This window comes from Anas platyrhynchos, chromosome 1, assembly GCF_047663525.1.
Source record: "Anas platyrhynchos isolate ZD024472 breed Pekin duck chromosome 1, IASCAAS_PekinDuck_T2T, whole genome shotgun sequence".
Classification (NCBI taxonomy): Eukaryota; Metazoa; Chordata; class Aves; order Anseriformes; family Anatidae; genus Anas; species Anas platyrhynchos.
This window is the reverse complement of record NC_092587.1, coordinates 63,819,490-63,843,313: the sequence shown is the minus strand read 5'-3', so window position 1 is coordinate 63,843,313 and position 23,824 is coordinate 63,819,490. Positions and strand designations below refer to the sequence as shown.

Sequence of the window (23,824 nt, the reverse complement as noted above, 5' to 3'; positions counted from 1 at the left end):
GGGACTAGAAGTAAAAGTTCAGCGTAGATCACTTGCAAACTGCTAGAAGCTTTGGACCCAAACCCACACTTTGCAGCATTAGGCTACCTCTTCTAGGGAACCTTTCCATGGTGCAGCTGCTTTCCGCAAAATAAAAGATGCTGCTTCACTCCGGGCTACTGGTGAATCTCAGCCTGCACTTCATATATGATACTGTGAAGATGCTGCTGGTGTTGTTATACTGGCAAAACTCCCAGTGGAAGAACAGCTTTTACCAACTAAAGGGGTTGTTCATCAGTTTCCACAAAGAGAAGACATCGTGACATAAGCAGTCCAGAAAATACATTGCATCAACAACAGCTTTTATAGCTTAACTTGATTGCTTATGACTTTTTAGCACAAACACACAATCAAATATTGCTGCACTGACCTTACCTAGGTAACCGTAAAAGGAAAGGGTATATTGAGATTATTGGCACCTTTCCTCAGGGTCTCTCAGTGCATATTTTCCATCAAGATTACTTCTTGCTCTTTGTAGTCATTTTCATGGTCACCATTGCCCTTTTTTCCCAGCCCAGCACTCTCACCAGACAGCAAAACCTGTTGAGAAGTCACTGGCTGTGCCCCTAACACACAGAAACACAAAAGTTGTAGTCACTGTTTACACGAAGGAAATTATGTGAAACAAGTCATGCTTCCTCTATGTCATCAGGTTAACAACAATAGCAATGAAGGTTTTGTTATGACACCCCCAGTCCAAGGTAATGACTAACAGACAGAAAGTTTGCATATCGGGATGATCTAACAGCCTGCTGCTCCCCAAAAGGGGAGGTCCTGCTCTTTTCTTCAGCCTAGAACCCCTTGCTCCCTCCTTACCTCCTGCTCCCAGACACATCTCTCCTTGCTTTTGTGTGGCATTTGATAGACCTTTCCATCAAACTATTCAGCTTATTAAAGTTGGAGGAAATGGTATTTTTGTTTTGTTAAAATTAGCTTGGCTTAACGAGCTAAGTTGTCTCAGAAGACGGTCTTATGAAAGCCAGAGCGTAGGAGAGCAGAAGACCCATAGCAGAAGCATTTTCTTTGGACTCTTAGATCAGCATAGCTACAAGGTGCAACCCCCCAGAGTTTGGCAAACAATGCTTTCTTGCTGGTAGAATCGTTGAATCACTCAGGTTGGAAAAGCCCTCTAAGATCATCTAGTCCAACCTTTAACCTAGTACTAAAGTACACCACATGCTACTAGGTTCTATAAAATCACCACCTTATCACAGTGGTAGCTTCACTTCTTCTACATAGATGACCATGGCTGCTTTCTGAGAGAATTTGTTCAAGCCAGGAGGGGGATTAGCAGAATAATTGGTATAATTCAAAAGCCACAAATAGAGCTACAAATGGACGCCTCAAGCTGTACCGTGCAATCCCACAAAAGAATGAAGAAAGGTAATTAGAGCTGATGACACGTGACTGGAATAGCCTTCGTGGGTTGAACATACTGTGATGGCAAGACATCACAGCCACTAGGAGCTGTGTAATGCTTTACTCACTATCAGGTATACCCACGTCTTCTCTGTGGTTTGAAACAGTATCTATGACTATATGACTAAGCTAAAGCATACAGAAGCTCACCAGCCATCAAAGTGCACTGCAGAATTCAGCCCATTTTCTCTGTCCAGTTTTGCTTGCCCTAGACCTGGAGGGCACCTTGTCAGAATCCTTAAATAAGCTTCAGTGCTACCCCACTTGAGTTTTCACCTCCCGACAAATGCATGTGCGTTTGTTCCTTTCAGCACTCAGTTGCTGCACAGAGGTGACAGAAGATGTGGATGTGTAACTGCTATCACTGGACACAGGTTAAAAGTTTATGAATTTGTCACAGCAGCTGTATTTGGAAGCTAAGTTCTGAAAAAAATAAACTGTTGCATCTTTCCAGATTTTGGTTTTGAACAGCTCCATAGTTATGGTCGGAGATTAGAAAGATTTTTGTGGTGTGAAAAGAATGGTTTGGAATTTCTTGTCCAGCCCTCTGCCCTCAAAACTTCAGAGATGACTCACTAGCACTCACCTCCATTTGTTACTGAGCTAAAACTTATCTTCTCGGTTTCATTTAAAGTTCCACTCTGTGCCCTTTCAGAAGCAGAGCCTGTTCCAATATGAAAGAACAAACAGTGTTGGAAGTGAAACTCAGAATTCAAGTTTTCAGAAGCCCTCATGTTAAATTCTGGCTGAGCTAACATGCACGTATGCATAGAGGCATTTGCACACATAAATCATGGCTTGCTTACATCTGGCACACACAAAGAGCACACTGCTTGGCACACTGTTTAAATGTACCTCAGCTACTGGACTGCATTCAGGTCCGCAGACAATTTTGAAAAAGTTCCTTTCTAGACAGGAGACACTACGCCTTACTGAGTATTTAGCTGATATTTGCATGGAACAAAGATGGTTGCTGTTGCTCGCCATTTCCTCATAAAGTCTTTGCAGCCTTGCATCCATGGGATTATTGAGATGGGTGCTTTTTGCTCCTGGGAAGTAGAAGGGCTGTCACCATATCCCAAGTGTTATTTACCCTGCACAATTTAGAAGCAGCATCTACAAGCAGTCATACTTCTGAAGCTAACTGCAGAGCTTGACCAAGCCCCAATTCCAAGTAAAACTATCTAAAGGAGCAAGTAGCTACACCAGTGTACCCAGATTAAGTAGTTTATTGCAGTCTCACAGAAACTGCTCACCATTTTACTTGCACATTGAGCCCCAACTATAGAAGATAAGGCCAGAAAAGTCCAAGCTAAAAATATCAAACTGGTGCCATACCTAGATTGCTTTTACCACCTTGTACCAGATTAAGTGCACGTCAAGTGAATTTTCCAGAGTGGTTTGTGAAAACCCATTAGCCAGTAAAGCATTGATCGCAACTCTTTAAACTACTTTTTTGCTTTTTCCCCTGCAAGTGGGTCAGGTTCCTGTTGTATCCTAAATCTTTGCTTCAGAGAAAGGAGTATTTCTGTTACTCTTAACCTGGAAATCTGCAATCTGCTCAGAACCGCTTTTGAGTTATGCAAGTCCAGATCCGTGCTTCTTTCGTAATTGTCTGCCATGGTAACAAGCAGGGCAGTGCCATGGCTGGTCCCTCAAGCTCTGTACTCATGCCAAAGATAACCAGTTATACTAGCATAATTAATTTTGATGCATTAAAAACCCAACAGTTTTTGTCTTCACTGGCCAGTGCATTTGCCAGAAAGAATCAGCAAATGTAATTTTAAAAAGTTCTTTCCTCTGCTGAAAGGGAGAGCAGTCTCTGAGTTTAAAGAACAGGTGAGAGATCCTCATTTAAGGATTAATCATTACTTTATAACTCCTGCGAAACCTACACTCCAGGCTCTAATTTAGTTATACTTGATATCTGTGGCTTGCTAATTAAGAACAACACAGGTATTAACCTTTTTTCTTTTAGGCCCTTAAACTGCTGATTTAAAACTCCACTCAGTGTGAGAAGCAGTTCTGAATATCTGAAGTGTGAAATAGCAAGGACATTAGCATCTTCAGCCAAACCCACAGAGGCTGGAAAGAAAGATATGATTTACATTTAATACCTCAACCTGTAACCTGGAGGACATCTGGAACTCCTCAAAACCAGCCACTGCTCTATGAAAGGGGGACTCCTCTCCTGTGGTGCAAAGCAGATTCACCACTTAATGCTGGGGGCTTTAGCCTGAATTTCTCCTATACTTTGATAGTGCTTATGAGTGCTTGGGATCATGGAGTGGAAGCTCATTTAGAGCGACTAAGGCAACATTTCTTCTGATTACATGTTATTAAGAAAGATGTGATTAACTTCATCTTCAGTAATGTGTAGAAAAATTTTGACTTTTCCTATTTATTTGAGCCTGGATTTGATAGCAGTTTTGAATAACAAAAGTTGACGTCCACTCTGGTTCAGTTGCATAAATAGCTTTGACTCTTCTTGCAGAAGTTTCAGTTTGTTCAATTCCTTTATGCTACCAGGACTTGGTAATCACTTTGTAGCTGCAGAACTGCTTTCTTAAAAATAAAAGGATTATAAACCCACGAGATCACATGCTGGACCAAATCAGAGTTCTCAACAATACACAGCACCATGGACGAGGATATGAGTAAGAGGAGATGAATGATCACCCTGGAGGTACTGGCAGAATGCAGCGTATGCACAGGAGCACAACAAGAGCAAGGGCAGGGCTGGAGACAAGTAAATTAGACACACGCAACCACGTCTCCATCACGCGGGGACGCATGTGACCCTTTTCCTCTTGACTTTAACGAAGGGATGCCATAGGTAGATAGTTAAATCACTTTGGCTGCGACATCTGCAACACACAGTGGAGGTTCGCACTGGACTAGTCTACCCTTAATTTCCTCAGTGTCAAGACACGATTGAAAGTAGACTGAAAACTCCTTCTAAAGAGGACTGTGGTATATAGGGGCTTGGGGGCAAAGGGTGGTGGGGCAGCATCTACTTGTTATTCAGGGCCTTTCAGACATCTGAAAGGCACATTGCTTAGCCCCATGCTGCACTGACAGAGACAATCTGGGGGTCTTTGGAACAGAAGGGAGTGAATGGAACAAACACCATTTGTCCTGGACACCACTGCTAGTTGGCATCGTGACCTTACTGCTTTCCTTGTAAGGGATCCTGGATTCCTAAAGGAAAGTAATTGCCAACAAGGTCCTTTCTGTGCATTTTCCAGGTAGCTGCAATCCTTTTTGTCATACAGAGTTGTCACTTCCACAGCACTGTGATTTCTCAGTCAGTTCAAGGATATATACCAGAGGGTACAGACTTGCAAGCTTTCCAGAAACACCAGGTAGTCCAAATGGGCTGCTTGCTCATTTAACTGTCAAATATACAGCTGAGGCAAGCAGTGCTTTCTCTGCTTTCCTCTCCATTTCTAGATGCACTCCGAGGAACTAAATGCAGTTTTAAAGGTGTAAGAGCACTTATGATCTGCCTGTAGCAAGTAGTAGCCATCCCTTGCTGTAGCTGGAAAAGCTCAGACCCACTGCAGTGATTCAGCTAAGATTCCAGTGACCTAACTATTCACAGGCACAGGATATTTTTGATAACAAGCCCTTAATTCTTCATCCTGCAGGCCCAGCTGGTCCACAGAGGCTGACATCATTTGACCACATACTGTAAGATACTAACCACTTGAGCTTTTGCCAGAGTAAAATTTGATAGCTGAGCACCAATCAAGATCTCTTTTGGAATCAGCATCAACTATATATGGTACTATTCATCAGTGGCATGCATTCAGTGTCTTTATGGAATTGGCCAGTAGTCTTTTTTTTTCCCCCCTCCTACGGATACATTTGCCAAGATTAAAAAAAAAAATAATGAAAAAACGTAAACAATTTCCAATGTGTTTCCAACTGCTGAATTCTGTTTTCTGAACCACATTGTTGAGTAGTGATATAAACTTAATGAATACTCTCTTGGGCTGCTATTCAAACAGTGATTCTCCATTTTCTTTTTTGATTATGATCTCTAAATCACCGAACATTAACATTATCAAATGGGGCTATACACAATCTGGGTTCATTACAAAGTAAGCACATTCCTCTCTCCAGGTTTAGAAATCTTGTCTGAAACAATTTTGACTGTTTTGGAATGAAGAATACTCTAGAAACAAAAACTGTCTGTCTTTCCAAATATGTGCTGGTGTTGCTATTGCCAGTTTGACTCAACTGTGACATATGCATATTTCACAGGAAAGGTTTTTTTTTGTTGTTTCCCTCCAAGCAACTCAGTGTTCTCTAAGTTCTGTAAGATCTGATGATGAAATACTGAACAAGCTTTGTTAACATTTACTTGGGGCATTATAACAGCTTGGCCAGAAGTTTTAGTCAGAAAAAAAAAAAAAAAATCATGATACAGGATCACTTTCTGTTGGAAAAATAAGAGTTCTAATAAAACTCTTAAAAGTTATGTTGATTCAACCAAATTTGTGAAAGTTTTCCACCTGAATGAAGCATTACATCCTTTCTTCTTGAAATGGCTATTTTGGATTTGATTGTCCTGGTATTTTATGTTACAAAGCATTTAAAATATTGTTGAGATTAATTAGAACGTTTTCTCTTAACATAATATATATATTTCATTTATAAAGTTATTTTCTCCTCTTAGACTTTTCTTTCCCAGACAATTTTGAAATGCTTAGCCATCATTCCTGATCAGAACAAAGTAAACTGAATGTAACCAAGTAATCAGTGCATATTACGCACTCTTTTCTGGGTCTGAGCCACGCAGGACCTGGATAAGTTACAGCTTTTTTCAGAAAAGCTTGGCTCTTTGGCTCAGGCTGCAGGGACCTCCACGCTCAGCTTTGGATGTTGTCTAGTTAAAGATTTCGGCATCAGTGCTGGCTATCACAGCAGTTATCTATACTCACTGGATTTGGTAATCCTAGTGCAGTAAAACCCACCGACTGTGTGGTCTTAGTAAATACAGAGCAAATTCCAAACTGTAGTAAGATATCTTTGTAGCTTTGACAAACACTTTATACTAATGATACACTGATTAATAAAATAGGAGAGGTTAGGTTCTGAGTGTGGCATGGAGAACTGAGATTTTCTGCAAGATGTATGTTTCCTTTTCCTGATCTTGGAAATTGGATGAACAGAAAACTGTAAGTTTTCTACTACGTGTTTATTGATTATGTATCTACTGGGTAAAATTCAAGCTTTCTCCAGCTGAATACAACAATCTTAACTAGACTGTGAGAAAGTCATTTACAGTTGTTAGGGCATGTAATTCAGGTTGTTGCAGGCAAACCCTGGAAAGAGTTGGAAACTTACCAGCCAAAACCAGCTAGTGCTCATGCTGTTCCAGCATATACCAAGAATCAACACCTCTTTCTAACCCATTCTCAAAAGGCTAACCTCTTCACACATTGTCTCAGACAGTCGGGATGTAGAAGAGTGAAGAAGAGGAATGTTTGGTTCAGCATTTAGCTCAGATATCAGCTATGTCTCTGACTGTCTTCTTACATTACTTCCAAATATGCAGATATCTTTGTAGATGTTGGCAATCTATAGTTCAGAAAGCCAGGATTAGCTGTAGCCTAGCAGCCAGACAGATTTTATATGCTAAAGTCTGCCCTCGACCAAGAGATGTCCCATCACATGTAACAGTATGCTGTGGGCTCCTCAGTAACTATTCAGATCTTCATAATTCATCACTATCTTCAAGTGATCAAGAAATTCTTACTTGCATGGAGCCACACACACAGCCCTCTGGTGCTCCCGGTTATTCATACACTTGAAAGATCCTGCACAGAAGGCCACACACTGCTGACACCAAGAGCTGGACAAAACACCTTCACATGCTGTTCTGTGTTGCATGGTGTCAACGTCATCATTACAGAAAAAGTCAAAACAGGAAGATCCTTCAGATGATTCAAGAGCCTGCCAGCTTGTCGTGCAATTGCAGTAGTGTTAGTACAGCTTCACAGCCTTTCTCAAGAGATTTTGGCCTTGCATAACCCTACTGACCATCTACGGCTCTGGGATTTCATTAAAATCTTGGTGAATCTGTTACATAAAATAAACTTTTGATGTCAAGACATGACCGGATCTGAATGATACACCACCTTCACTGTATTGAACTCTGCAGTTTATTGCCTCTTTAGGTCATGCTAGATTGTTCATAGAGAGGAAGATATACAAATATACTGGAGAGATTTTAGAACGTGTGCTGTTCTTTGGCAGGAAGCTAGGCAAAAGCAGGCAGGAAGTCAGTACAGGGAAACTATAGCTTTTATTTTTTTTTAAAATAATCCAGTACTAGCAGATGTACTTTACCATCATCATGTAGCAAGATCTTTATGAGCACCCCTGTTTTTAGAATCTCAAACTCCCACTTTTTGGGGTCAATATCTAGATCCCACAGAGCTGCTTGAACAAAGCCTGTTACACACATAACTTGACTAAATACTTGACTAAGTCTTAACTATACCTCCATTGTAATAGATTGATAGAATAACCACAATATTAGCTAGCACCAAAGGTGACTGAAGTTTGCCGGTGTACAAAAATACATTTCAGAAGTTCAAGAAGAGCAACACATACTCATGAGTCTTTAGGGATCATTAAATAATGCAGGGTTGCCTTCACTGTAAGGCTAATGCTATATTAATTTTCTTCTGCACTGAATCCAGTAACTTGTATTTGGCTAGAGCATATAATATGCCACATCTTCATTTAAAGGTTTCAAGAGGTGGAGATTTTACCTTGTCTCTTGGCAAGTTATATTACTCTCTTCATTTCTAATTTAAACTTAACTAGATTCAGCTTTCTGCTATAGGTTTTTGATGTTTCCTCCAGAAATAATACACAGTTACTTTAAAGGTAGATTCTGCTTCTTAATAAGTCTGAATCAAGATTCTCTTAGTTTCCTAAGAGAAAGCTTTTTTTTTTGTAGTGTTTTCATAATTTTTATGGCTCTTTGCCTGTGCATGGTCCAGATTTTCTGGATTTCTCAGCTACAAAAAAGCTTATTTCCCAAGTTATTCTGGTATTGAACTAATGAATCTTACAAACACAGCTCTGCTCCTGTCATGAATGTAGAGCTGCTATGCCCCACATCAAGCTCCTGTTCAGCTCTATTTTCATTAGAACCCTTAAATCCATTTCAGGATTATTGCCTTCCATTTGTGTAGTTCTTAATGCTCATAAACTGTACTTCATTTGTATTGTATCTAGACATTAAAAAAAGACCCAATTATAGTTACGGATTATAACTGATTATAGTTACCTTTATCTACTATTTTATGTCAAATCAATGCAAACTTGCCAGACAAAACTACATGGCATATGACCACGTTGATTAGAATCGAGACTTAACCATATTGGATAAACTGAGGCTAGTTTCACCTTGTGGCACACAAAGTTAAATGATCTGCTCTTACTTTTGCTACCTCTACAAATAAAATCAACAGATTTTTGTTAAAAAAAATTTAGTCCTTACATACTCCCTTAGCCACATGCATAACCTAATGGCCCACCTGCCTTTCATCACAGGCTACCTCTCATATATTCTGTTCTGCAGGCTTGCAATGGTCATTTGTACCTCTATTTTAAGCCAGCTTTGGTCTCAAGAAATGACAGGCAAAGAACTCTTTCAGCAGCAGTCAACGGGTTGACCCTAGCTTGGATGGTTCCTGCTCTAATGCTCAGCATCTATGCCAGATCCAGCTATAGCACAAACTAATCTCAGGCACCAGACCATTCTACAGGAGCTAGTAAAGAGCTGTAGATGACAATAAATCTGCTCAAGCAGGATAGCATATAAAGCAATGTATGTTTCTGATTAATATTTTCTGAAATAAAAATGCCAAAAAAAAGCCTCACATTATACTAGGCACAATACAGTATATCCTTTTTCCTTCTGTACAAGTTGAATACAATATCAAACTTTCACACGATTTGCCTCTACTATCAAACAAGCTGGATCGCAATTACCCAGGTTATCTTGCCCTACAATTGAGTTAACTCTCCTGTAGACTCAAAGTTCCTTAGTGCACGAACACTTATGACAAGCTAGCAAGAGAAGGACACTCATCTCACAAAACTCTCTTCTGCATAACTGGTGCTATCTAGGCATGCTTTTTTAAAAAAAAAAAAAAAATTCTTTGTGGTTGCTGTTTAACATCTTTCTTAGTTACTTGGGAGGGTTGGAAAGTACTTCTGCATTCCCAGGAGGCATGATTACATCATCTGGCTTGTTTCTAAATGCAATCGAGATCTACTGAATATTTCTGCCTTTCCTGTATCGTTAAGACTTTCACCATCTTCTGCTAGCAAGCAGGCTATGTATTGTTGGGAATTATTTTATTTCTGTTATCCTTTAAAATGCCTTACTGTCCTTAGGCTGAGATAGAGGTTTTATTTTATTTTTTGTTCTTGCTCAAGTCTCTTCTCTTTATGTTTCCCCAATCTCTAATTTACATAATTGTTGCCTCCTTCCTCTTTCTGCTCTTCCCCATCTATTTGATATATTTTTTAATAGCTGCCTTCACTTCCTCACTTAATAAGAAGGTGCCTTTAACCAAAGCAGTCCTTATTCATGATTATGAAATTGGTTTTAGTAAACTTTTCTAGAATAATTTCCACCTTCCATTCATATTTTCCTGTCCAAATCAGTCCAAGTTTCTCTTCCCAGTCACTTTCATTCATCATTTTCCTGGTTGCTTTGAGAAATAAGCCATTCAGAAACACTGAAAACTTGGCTATACAGAGAACTAGTAGAACAGAAATTAAATCTTGTGTCTTTGCTAGATTTTGGGCAGGTATGAATACCATGCATGATGAAAGACTCTTGGTTAAACATCTCAAAGGAAAAAAGATTTTCAATGTCCTTTCAGAATGTGCTGGGGTTCAGTTCTTGTTCTAATTTAGTGTAAGCATTTAGCCATTAGCAGGAGTTGCCAGGCTTGCCCTGGCAGTCTCTTTTCTGGGAATTAACCAACTCTACTCAGCTCAAAAATTATTGGAAATCTGTTAGGCATTATTTCTGGAGAAGTGAAAAGTTACAAGGAAAATTAGATTACAAAGACTAGAAGTTCAAAGATGCAATAAAATAGTGCTTAATGAAGAACAAGCTTCTGAAATATGGTTGACAGTAACGATGATTAGATCGTGCTCTTAGTGAACTGTGTTAGACTGACAAGTCCCAGGGGAAAACACTAAAGCATGACATCAGTTTACCAGATTTTTTTCTTTTAAGTACATTGGTGAAGAAAACAAAATGTGTAGCATATCCAGAAAACTAAGAACAGATGAACATAGTTGACTAGTTGATGCTTTTCCTTCCTGTTAAACACTGCTGTTTGAGAAGTATGGGAAGCAAAGAGCAAGCATTCCTAATGATACTGTAGAAGTTCAACAGGACTGAAATAGCTAGTGGTTATGAGATTAGGGTCTTATTCACTACTGAAAATTGATGTAGCATGAATATAAAGCCTATGAACTTTACCCAGCTAATACTTAGTATACTTTCTTTTATTTTATTTGAGGATAAGTGTGATAACACACAGGAGTATTTACCCATGTATATACAGAGCTCCCAAATAGCTTTTCTGTTCTTCGCTTAATTGAAACCTACTGCAATAGCTGGAAGAGAGACTATTGTTCCCAATTGTTCCCCCCTAAAAGACATTATACAAACTTTGCTACAACATCATAGCTACTTACTTGATTTTAGTACTGCTATTCACGAAGAAAACAGAATAAAACAGGAAACTGGTATGAATGGCTGTCAGCAGGAAATATTTAAGTACATGTTGAGGGGAAATCAGGGCTTTGGTGTATGCACAGATCAGGGATCTGTCGGAAGGAAAATGACAATCCTCATTCTTAAGAAAAGACTGATTCATCCCAGGCACGTCTGCAGTTATAATGCTACTTCAGGCAATATAACTGCTGCGAGGGCTGAGTTTTGTATTTTATATGGAGTGTTACAGGGACAGTAATTCCATTGGAGGAATTAAAAAAAAAAAGTGGATATTTCCCCACCACCACCAAGGTAGCCACCTTGTATTAGCTCATTTTTATGTTTATGATTTTGGATAAGAAAAAGATTCAGGAATTTCAGACTTCATTTTTTGCCAGCTAAGTAGACCAGTAACTTAGAGATTAGATTACACTTTTCAGATTCAACTAAAACCCATATTGTCCTATCTCCACTGAAGTCAACTTAGTCATCTTAAGAGCATGATGTTGAAATAACTGAGGAAAAAGTTGCACTGTTATGATGAAACTGAGAAAGTTTTTATCAAAAAATTGGTTTAACTGGGGCAGAGAATGAAGCTAGCTACTAAATATTTTACTACAGAAAGAGATCTGGAACATATACAATTTGGTGCAGCAATGTGTTCATCTCCTATGCTATTGGCAATTCTCTTTAAAAAAATAGGTCACTGTTTTAAGAAATATTTGTAAGGAGCATATGTAGAGATAATACATTGCAGCTTGAAAGCAGTGTGTTTTTTAATGGTATTATTATTTCACATACTATGTAGATTGTTTTTCAACTTAGAAGATTTGTCAAACTGAGTGACTGTACTTAGCCTTATGTTTATATTTCTCTATAGCTGAATGCTGAATTAGAGCCATCACTCTCTGTAACACATTGTTGCTTGACTTTTTTTTTCCCCCATCGCTGCTTTACATGTTTATTCAAGTCACGGGGAATTTTACATGGGATATAAACGGATATAAACTTTTTTTTGGTGTGTTTCCCCACCCCACTTCTGGGAAAGGCTCTTCTGAAAAAAAAAAAAAACAAACAAGAACAGGTAATGCAGATAACTATATAAAACTTGTTCTCTACCTAGACTAATACAGATTTATCCTTACTTAACCTTTGGTATCCATCTTTAAAACATACCTTTAAAACCTCTAAGGAAAGAAACAACACTGATGGTGCTCATACATCGCAACAGGTTGCTCAGAGGTTTTGGGCAGTCTGTCCATTTAATACTTTAGTGATATAACCTTCAGCAACCTAATGTAATTTCACAGTTGGCCTAGCTTTGAGCAGAGGTTTGGACCAAATGGCCTCCAAAGGCCCTTTCTGTCTTAAGTTATTATCTCTTACATATGAAAATAAGCAAATATTTCTTAAAGTGGGGAAAAGAGAATACTTAGGAAGCAAAATGAAACATTTTAAAGTGGTCTCCTGTTCAACATCCGCATCCTGACACAAGTGTTTCTGTCAGGACCACTTGCTTCTCCAACAGTGATGGTGAAAGATGACAACTGGCTTTAGTAACAGGAGCAAGAGCATATCATGCTTTGATTTGAGTCCTGTTGGCAAAGGTGAGATGGTGCACTCTCACACTGGTGGTGACTGGAGTGCATCTGGAGCTTGGCAAGGTCAAGACTAACAGCAGAAGTGCAATGAGAGCTCATGTGGAAGGCAATGCTGATGGGCGCTGATGCTGAAAGCGTCAAATATGCATGCTGTTGCGTTGAGTTCTTCCATAAGACTGGCCACAGAGGCGTCTTTCCCCTTGACAGAAATGTTGTTCTTCAGTATGTGAAATAATTATGAGATGAATATGAATTGAGTGCACTTCCTCTTGACCTACTTCCCAGGCAGGGAAGCAGAGCTCAATGCCCTCCTGCTTAGAAAGGTAAAGTTATCTCTCCACGTTCCCTAGGCTCCACATAAGCCTCTACTGCCTGGTACCAACCACATGGCTAATTATCATACCTACTATGCAGTTTCTTCTAATGGTTTCCTTCCATCTCATGTCAACACCCAGGCTGACTAACCAAACTGGTTTCTTCAGAGAGAAGGTGTTTACTCCATCAATAAATGCACTTTTTAACTGTGAAGGTAAACATCCAGAATGATAGCATGAGCTGTCTTTGAGAAAGCAGCAGATCATCCTGGAGTGCTCCAGGACTGTGTGCATGCAAGTCCTGCCTCATAAAGGGAATAGACCCTTCTCTACTCACAGGGTTTCAGGAGGCATCTTTTTTACTTCACCACAAAATCAACTACATGTTCCATTAGTGCTGGGAGTCTGGCTGGGGCCCCAGGCCTTCACGTATGAGTCCCACAACAGCTCTCCAACACCCACACCAGCCAAGGGCTTAGAACAGGGCAGTAATGCCTCTTCTCTGAAGATCTCCTTGCAACAAGGAACATAAGCTCCAGAACTGGTGCTTTTGATATACAGATCTTCCTATCCCTTCAGATGTCTGTGGCTCTCATTCTGGTGAATAAGAAAACAGAGGATGCCCCAGCACAGCTCCTTCTGGTGTTTCAAAGCCACTGACTGTGCTGGCAGACTTTGTTGGGTTTGGTCTTGGGAGCCTTTGGGCTGACAGGCAATTATTGCTGCCCATCTCCTCTTCCTGCAAAGTCAGTCAACAGTTCTTGCATCAAAAGTAACGCTTAAAAGGGAGAAGTTACTGGGACTTCCTAATCTGGATAAGCTTCCCACAAAATAAAGGGTGTATTAAAATAAAATACCCATTTGCCAATAACAGTTTGTGCTTTTCCAGGTAAATGTCATAGCTGACAGTTTGCTGTAGCTGGGCATTACTGCGTCCCAGTTGTGAGAGCAAAGACTGAGGGTATAAGAGAAAAAGCTGAGGAACACAGCAGACAACGTGCTGTGGGGATCCTAAATGAGCGCCTAGCCAAGTCTGCACAGCCCCACGTACCAATTTGGACCGGAAGCAGCAGAAAGCAGGGTTTGCTAAATGATTGCTTAGTTAATCCATAACCTGAATAACCACCCACAGATAAGTGAGAGCTTATGGCCTGTAAATTGCCAGAATGTGACCTCGATTCCAACTTCACAGGCAGCAGAGCAAATCAGAGGTCTGCAAGTCACGGAGAAGAAAATTGTGCCAGGGAAGAGTCTGATCACAGGTCCCATCCCCCCTGCCCTGTATGTGACACTGGAGATCATACCTTTTGCTGCAAGCTTCACCCAGGATGAAATGTGAATCAGTGTACATGAATCACCTGCCAAACCCTCGAGTACGTCAGTGATAAGATAATGCAAGATTCAAAAGTGCAAGTACCGTATGAGCAGACAGCACAGCTAGAGACAGTGACCATTCCTGAAGTTCTTCCTGGACACGATTTGTGTTTTTCTTCTCACTCTCCACACTAAGTTAACAAGTTCTCTCAGCTTGTCAGCAATGACAATTTCTTTCAGTTTTGAGCATCAGTAGTTGCTACTTTAATATTTGACATTACTAAACTTCCCATAACTACCAGGTTTGTCCAGAGACTAAGTTAAAGTTCTAGTTTTGTTCAACTGCAGTCTTGTTCCATCCATCCCCCATACTGAGACACTCATCCCCAAATGACAGTTCTGTTGTAAGCATGGATATTTAACAGGGAATCTCAGATTTATTCGCAATAAACTGTTTCAAATGCATTGTTTTGGCTGTGAAAGCAGGCACAACTTCAGCTGAATTGGGCTCTGAATTTCTTAATTTCTACAGCCTAATTAAATGCACCTTATCTAATTACTTATACAAGGGAAGATTGCCTCAAATACACATAAACCCCGCCTGACTTGCAGAAGTGCTCAGTATGTGCCAAATCCAAAGCCAATAGGAGCTATTAATCAGTGCCCTTGGACAGAAAACCATGCTCCAGCACTGCTCACTGAGTGCCTGCTCCTGTTTCCCCCAGGGAGGTCAGTGGAAGCTTTCTTCCCCACCACTTTCAATACAAGCACAGCTGGCCATCAAAGCAGGTACATGCCAGACAGGTCTTTCTCTGAAGCTGGCTGCAGCCAAAAGATCATTCCACAGCCATTTGCTTAAATGTTGCTTTGGCTTTCTTGACGCAAAACACTTTATGCTGATATCTAGAGTGTCACAATGAGTCTCAGAGTTTCTAGTAGTCACTTGAAAGAAGGTGGATGAAAATAAAGACCTCAGATGGTATAATTTTCAGATATCAGCATTTTGCTATCCTGTTGCCTGGAACAGCTACCTAAGCCATGTATTGTGGCTGAGCATTTCCCACTGGTTATACTAGAAGTTCCAGCCCTGTTAGGCTCATTAAAAGGTATAGCACTTAGCTGAATGGATAGGAAAGACCACTATTAATTTTGCAGTGGAAGAATCATAAGTCAGTTTTTGCTTTCATGAGCCTGAACCAGAATGCTGGACCAGATGGGCAACAGCAATAAGGTCTGATGTGCTGGGATTGACCCATACAGGACATGTTGGCAGGTACCTGTAAACTGATCTTCCTCCCCATGCATGCCTATCCATAGAGCACTCTCACAAGCACAACTTCAGCCACATGAGCTTTCTCAGCAGCCTGTGAAGGCCAGCACATTTCTATTCAGTCATCTAGAAAGCCCTCACTGCTTTTGGAAGCATAAAACCCCGTTCTCTGGGATGCTTGAACACTCTGTTGTGAGATACTGTTCCTTTTATTTTCCTATCTCAAATTTTTGTTTACTATATGTTGGGGTAAAAAGTAACAGGGTATGTTCCTGCTCTTGCTGGATTTGAGACAGGTAGGCATTCACCATTTAAAACCATGTGGGAACACTTGCTTCAGAGCAGGATTGTTCTGAATCGTAGCTTTGGAAACTAAAAACAGCTGGACGAAGTCTATCATTGCTTGCAGTCTGCACAAGAGTTGCACGGGATTTAGGTCAAGGACAGTTTTATTTCTAAAACATTAGATAATCTGACCTTTAGTGTTGCTTTTACCTAAAGCTGAACAGCAACAGCTGTATGAAGAACTGGGCCCAAAACATTATACTTGTCTCAGTCTACTGCAGCTTCCTTTCTGTGCTGCAGGGAAGAGAAACTGAAGACTCTGGCAGGTTGCTTTTTTCATAGCATTTAGTATTAAAGCAGGGCAGGCAGTTTTACCTGAAGAGAAATATTATTGGGGGAACATGTGCCAGTTAGGTAGTTAATATTAGATATCAAAAAAAATCAGAGGCTACAGCAACCATTAGAAAATAAATCAAATTTAATAAAATCTAGTTCTCATGCATGACCATCTCCTGAAGTAGCACTTTTTTTTTTTTTTTTTTTTACAGAGCACCCCTCCTAAGCTTTGCTGTACGCATTACTCACTACAATCTTTCAGGCTCTTGCGTATTATTTTAATACAACAGAAAAAACACAAAATTAATTCTAAAATAGATGATTGATAGAGGGGAGAAAGAGAGAAACTTTACAGTTGCTACATATTTATTTTTCTATGGATTCCATCTGGCACCGCATCTTAAATGAGTTACATGAGGCATCTTTGAAGCCCAAATGATTAGGGCTTTCTTGAATTATTTGCCCTTACTCCAATACCTACATTGCAGCTGGTCAAAGAAGTTTCCAGATTATAAGGTGATATTTCGCAATACCTCCTCACCGAGAGCTCTATCTAGATAGCATATAACCCATTTTAGTCATCATTGTATCCAAGTTCATAATGCACTGGAAAAAAAAAATGCGAGCATTGGGTAACTGATGGCACTGCAAAAATTCTTGCTACCATCTTAGCGGTGGAGCAACCCTCACGTTTACGACGGAGCACCACCTGCTGGCTATCTCGGTTCTCGTCTAATTCGTCTCTCTCCTGCCACCCTCTTCCTAGTAAGTACTGAAGTCAGATCCCAGCTTTTAGGGAGACTTTAGGAAAAGGGGCTGGCTGCTGTGACACGGGACCTAGAGGTTTCAAAGGTGAGCTTCTGAACTCCTCAAGGCCATGCCCAGGAGGAAGCAGCTGTGATGGCACATCTGGAGCAGAGGGGGACGAAAATCCCCCTCCTCACCACCTCACTCCCTGCTCAGTCTCAGAGGCCTGCACCGAACAGATCCCACATGAAAAGCAAAGACAGAGGTCACCTACTTTTCTAGTTCCTGAGGGCCTTCATCCATATCATCAAGCTCTTTCCTTATTCCTCTCACTTTGACTTCCCTTTAAACACATGACTTTGCCTTGCTCACGGCAGCACCTGATGGTTGAAATCCAAGATGTTGGGTTTGTGCCAGTTGTGCTGGTGTCCTGGTGATCACCCAAGTAGTTTACTATTATCTACCTAATGCAGTTTGCCAAGTAGAACAGCCATACTACCTAAAATTATTTACAAAGAAAAACTGATCCTGGCACTCAATTTTGCCACTTTGTCTGATCTTACTTCAAGGGGGATGCTTTCAGAGCCACACTGATGGAGAATAATTTAATTAAGTTGTGAAGTTCATCTGAAATGGCCGAAGATAAGCATTTTATTGTTTAACTTTTGATGAACTCAGTGGAAGTTGGATAGGAAAGTCCCAGTACCATTTTTCAGAAGGGAGAGAAGTAACTGGCTGCTGGCTGTTTCAGTTCTGATCTCTGCCCAGCTGCGATTCCCAATTTATGTGCAGCATTACCGATTTACCAATGGCCATTTTTACAGCACACTATATCACTGCCCTGACTTTAGCACAGCCAGCTTTTACAGCACCATCAAGCTGCACTGAAGGATGGAAAGAAAAAGAAAAACAACTCCATCCTATGAATCCTTCTGTCAACATAGCAAGCTATAAACCCAAACAACAGGGTGACCCCACCCTTGAAATTACTCCAGGAAGAGAAGGGTAAGCCAAACTTAATATTTCTAATTAAGGAAAGTCATCTACTCTATTACCACCTTAAATCCCCTCCCTGGACTTTACTGTTTGTCCTACACCATAGAGCTGGCCCAGCTCTCAATTATTAATACAGTCAAAGCTTCCCAACTCAGATGCCTCAGGTTGGTAAACCCATATAAAGCAAGATGATATCAGAAGCACTAATCTCAGATTGTCTTTACAAAGCCCTGGGTGCCCAGGAGGAAAATGTGTTGGGTCTTTCTTCTTTTCCTCACAAAGGAAGGGCTCCGGGGTGACCTGGTTAGCTGTGTCCCCACATCCTAGTTCCCAGTGCCCTCTAGTGATAACGCCTTGCCCAGGATGCCAGGTTCTCCATGAGAAGTGAGCCTTTAGAGGGGCTTAATTACAGGGCTTGAACCCTCTGCACAACATCGAGATCCTACTGGATTTATGTAGTTTGTGAAAATCCACTCTAAGAAAAGATTTGAAAACCACTCTTGCAATCTTCTGCCTGCCTCCTGCCCCATCACCCTCTCTCATTGCCAGGGTCAGCCTACTAAGGAGCTGCCTCCAGGGCCCTGCATGGGGCATGAGGATATCCCACAGGGCCCTGCACTGCTGCCTTTCCACAAGAGCACTTGTCCTGTGGGTAGATGGGTCTGCACAGGGCCTTTTTTCTCCCCAGAATAAATTTCCAAACGTTAATTGTAGCAGATGGCACAATTGCATGGCTCTGTTTCTTCCAATTTACTGGAAAGAGACTAAGTTGCATACTTCAGTAAAAAGGGCATGGCTGGGACACTTCTCCATTTGGGGAAGGTGTGGGAGAAGGGCTGCCGGTTCACCCTGTTCCTGTTCCCTCGGCCACTGGAAGGCTCTAGAAGAGGGAAGGACACCTAGAGCATGCTCCACAGGGCTATGCAGGGAGAAGAGGGTGAGCAACTCAGCAGGAATTGGGGAGAAGGCTCTCCCAGTGATTTCGTGAAGACTGTCAGGTTTATGTACACCAGGAAGTCTGTGGAAATTGCTGGGAGAGGAACCAAGACTGAAGGAATGGACTCACCCTGCAAAGCCACTTTGCTTTAAACATTAATGTGTCTCACCCAGCAATTCCCCTAATTAAAGAATTACCTGTTTTTAGCTTAATAGACTGCTCTCATAATTCCAGCTTTACAGACTTGAGGCTTTTGATGCAAGGCCATTCCACTTCAGGGATCTGTCTGCTTCAGGTTTCCCTCACACATGGCCGGAGTACAGGTTCTAGCATAAAACTCACATTGAGCCCATCTGGATTTTCCTGGCGGTTCAGATTCACATAACTTTACCTAACATCTATGGATAATAATCACACATGTACAGTCTGCACAAGCTAACTGTCAAATCCATCATGAAGTTTAACTTCAGAACACTTAAAATCTGATAGAATTAGGATAACAGGCTCTGACTGAGAGCAGTCAGACTCGTGGAATGCCCACAGGGAGACCAGAGCCCCATGGTGTTAGTTACTGTACATATGCAGAAGAGGAAGGATTTTCTTGTACCAAAAAGCTCTTAATGTGAGATGTGAAACTTATTTTTACTGAGAATCCAAGACAGATATCGTACAACAGCTCAGGGCCAGGCTGAGGCCTCACGAGCTCCTGGAACTGACTTGACTCACACGATCCCATTTCTCTCCATTTTAGCAACAGCAGCATTGAAACCCTCTAGAATGCAGCTAAGTGACTTGCCACAATCAATCCAAGGAGAGCAATAGCCTCAGCTGGACAGCAACCAAGCCACAAGCAGAAATGCTAACGCACTGGCCCCACACAAAGCAACACCAGGCACAAAGCAAACAAGCACTGCAGTTCCTCAGCCAGGCTTGGAGATACAAGCCATGGATGTACTCCACAGCACACAGAGGTGCTCCCTCTCACCCCTCAGAGCACCTTTCGAGCACAGCACCCTGTGCCTGCCCCAGGTCACCCCAGCCCTGGCAAGGCAGCAGCAGCCTTTCCTGGCACAGCAGGCTCCCAAGCAAGGGGCAGCCCTGCCTGCCAGGGTTTAATGGAAGGGTGTTAACACTAATTGAAGCCGAACAGCCACAGCCATGCATCACTTGGCATTGTCTTACGTTAAAAAGCAACAGCCACTTGGTAGAACACCCCTAATGTGTTTAAAAGTCTTCCCGGAGACAGATGATGTTGTTTCTACATGTGACATTCCCAAGCAGCCTAGCACAGACTTGAGATGCTGCTCTGCATACTTCACTGCCCATTGCTGACTACAAGCATCTTTCCCTGTAACCCAACTACTGGCTCACGAGTTTCCACATTCACTACCTAGTTTGGCCAGCCCTGAAGGAAAACAAAACAAAACACATACAAGCAATTAGGATTAAGGGCTTATGAATGCTTAGATTGGCAGCAGCACCTTTATTTTTCCCCTTCCTCATGATGGCACGAGGCCTCAGCTGGCACACAACTGAGCATGCCTGTTCTGAACAAAAATCCATAGATTTAACCCTTTTAGATCGAGAGATTGGTTCAATTTCCTGGCAGAGAAGGAAACTAAGCCTGGCAGAATGTGAAGAAAGAACAGCACACACCCAGGTGAGACTAAATCAGCAGGGTATGTTTGGAGCTGCTGGTGCAGTAGCAGGCAGACACAGACCCACAGGACAAGGCTGTTGTGAGTGTTAGCACGTGAAGCTAGAAAAATGCACTGCAGATAAACTTATAAATAATGGAGGGACCAAAACCCCTGAGTTGCACTCTTTATGGATGATTTCATCAGCTCTGCCTCTCCTGAAACCCTCAGTCGGATTCTCCCCTCCTTCCAGCCAGACTGTCACAGCTCCCTTTCCCTGGGGAGCCCTGAGCTCTCTGAGGGTGACCGGGGGCATGTACCTGTCAAAACCTGCAGATGAACCTGAACCCCAGAGTGGCTTAAAGGGAGGTTTGTCTGCAAAAACACTAAGTAAAGCTCTCTGAGAATAAGAGTCACCCAGTTTAAAAAGCTTCACTGGCTTACCTGATGAATCCAGCCCATGTGTATTACATACCCAAAGGCACATATCATGCTTCTACAGTAATCTGTAGCCATGTCTCTCTCCAGACATGCCCTGTGTGAGCCATCTCATTATTTTATAGACAGGAAAATGAAGATCCAGGGAGAGCATGTGAAATGACCTAAGCCACACAGCAAAGGACAACACACAAGTTAACCTTGGGCTTCCTCACATGGAAGCCAACATCAGCCCAGGGCTTGGGTAGCTCTGTATTGAGTTGCAGGTCACCAGACCACAAAGGATCCTTGCTATGTGCCTACCCCATCCTAAGAGTTTTACCTGAGGCATCTGTTACCAGCCACAGTCAGAGGGGAGCTAGCACTTTGGTCCGACCCTGCACAGCTCTCACCATCCTCCCACAGTTACAGAAATCAACCTGACCCTCAGCAGCGAATGCAGACACCCTTGGAGTTGAAAGATGTTCTGATTTAGGACCTTGCCTAGGAGTGTTTTGAATTAAGATGATCAATATAAACTTATCTGCTCTTTGGATCTGGCTGCAGCCTGAGATCAGAACCAGCTTGTCTTAATATTTTGTGCCATAAGCCATCCAGCTTGGGGATTCATCTTAACATGTTTAGCTTTGTAAGCACAATGCACTGGTTACTGTTGTGCCTCCCGGCTGCTCTTCCATTTTTTATAAACTCATTTTCTCTGCTAACCTACTTTTAATTTTTTCTCCCCCCATAAAGCTGCTTTTAGCCTCCACTTACTTTCTTCTCCCCACCCCCCAAGTCACCAGGATAACTCTGCTCTGGGTGCTAAACACAAGTGACTTGAACAGGCTCCAGCATCTATATCCTGGCTTTGGAAATAATTGCTCCTGCTAATCCTTTCAAGTGCACTCCCAGCTCTGTGCATTCAAAGAGGTGTCCCCCCTCTGCCGCACGCCCACACCCAGTTGCTCCCGTTCAGCAGCCAGGGATCACACATCAGCACATCCCAGCTGTTGGTGCCAAGAAATACGTGTGCTCCCAAGCCCACTACTTGCTCCTGAGCTGGTGAAGGAGCCTTCATCCACAGTGTCGTTGCCCTTCCTGCCTCTTCCTCAGTCCAGCTTACCTGGAAAAGAAACACTGCCTTCTATTCCAGCTCAGCTCTGCAGCCTGCCAGTCATTTCCTGGATCCCTTCAATTCAGTATCATAAATACACTTAACGAGGGGGTTTAATATAGATTTGGTAAGACAGTTATTTGTGCAATACATAATTTATGCTGCCCTGTAGCATGGGAAGCCGTGCGCAGCATCCGAGAGCGAACAGATTCAAGGAACTTGCCGTAGAGCAGCGCAGTGTGCCAAGGGGAGGGCAGGGCAGGGAGAAAAGGGAGAAGCAACCTGAGTGAAGGAAAAAGGAGCTGAAAAATGTGTGAGAGAAAGGCAAGGAGAGAGGCACACGGTGAGAAAACCATGGAGAAGGAGAAGACAGAAGGAGGAGGCGAGGAGGAGGCAGATGGGGGCAGAGCAGGTCCTGCAGGATGAGCAGAGCTGGGGAGAGGGAGAAGGGGAGCGCAGTGCACGCATGCCTGATGCGACAAGCAGGTCTCTGCAGGCTGCGAGTGCCGCAGCCAGCCGGGAAGCAAAGCCTGCTGCCGTGTCAGCCGCAGGGCAAGAGCAAGGAGAGGCACTCATCTCATGGGGCTCTGCGGCCTCCTGACTCGCCCCGCTCCTCGCCTCTGCTGCCAGCCACGGCCAGGGGACCTCACCACTCACTTCCAGTCCTTTAGCTCTATGTAGGTTTTGCTGTTAGCCTCCTGCATGGCCTCATTTCTGAGCCACAGCGAGAACACGAGGCCAGCCTTTCAGCTGGGTAAATCCAGGAGGTTCTGCTGACAGTCTCACAGCACATCATGCTCGTCCCTTTACCCGTATTAGTGTCCCACCTAGAGACCCGCTGGCTCAAGGGTGAGGTCCCAGCACTGTAGGTGCTGCACTGCGGTGACATCTCTGCCCAAGAAAGCTCACCGGGTTTGCACGTGGGTGTGAGATGAGATACAGAAGGTGGATAAAGCGAGTGGAGAGTTCAGTGAGACTGGAGAACATGAACGGTGCTTAGCAAGCAAGCAGGATCTGTGCTGGCCATTTGCCTGGGTTTCCACTTCTGAAGAGGCACTATCCCTCTGCACTGGAGGCTGCTTTTTGGTTGAAGAAAGCTCATCTAAACCACTGGGGTCAGTTTTACACTGAGCAGTGCCCTGTCACAGAAATGTGGGGGCACCTCAGAGAAAGATCAGAAAGGTCTTGATCAGAACCACTCCTGCATAGGGGCAGAGCCTGAGATACAAGGAAAGCATCCCTGACTTATTTTCTGGGGTTCATCCAATGCGAATTTAAGGCAACACAACCATTTGGCTCTGGACAGGACCCCCAGCGAGCAGAACAGATGGCTATATTAAAAACAAAAAAAACCTAAGCACAACTGGACGAGCTGACAGACCCTGTAGAGGCCGAGGAGGGGGACTGGCCCTGAGCGCTCAGCTCTCATTTTGCCTGCAGCAGCCGTGGCAGGGTTTGCTCTAACTTCTGCTTGTGGAACACAGCCAGGGTGCTTGCTGCCAGGCTAAATAGGAGATAACCAGTCCTCATCTCACAGGGTCTGCAAGACAGTTGGTATTGACCAGAGTGCTCTCTGCATGTCCCTCCTCTGCAGACAGACATACAAAGGTACAACCTGCTGGGGGG

At 42.6% G+C, this 23,824-nt stretch overlaps 1 protein-coding gene across 3 annotated transcripts in view; it reads left to right on the top strand.

Moving 5' to 3' along the window:
* Positions 1-23,824, top strand: part of NINJ2 (ninjurin 2) — a 46,576-nt gene that overhangs the window by 15,037 nt on the left and 7,715 nt on the right. The window lies entirely within an intron of this gene.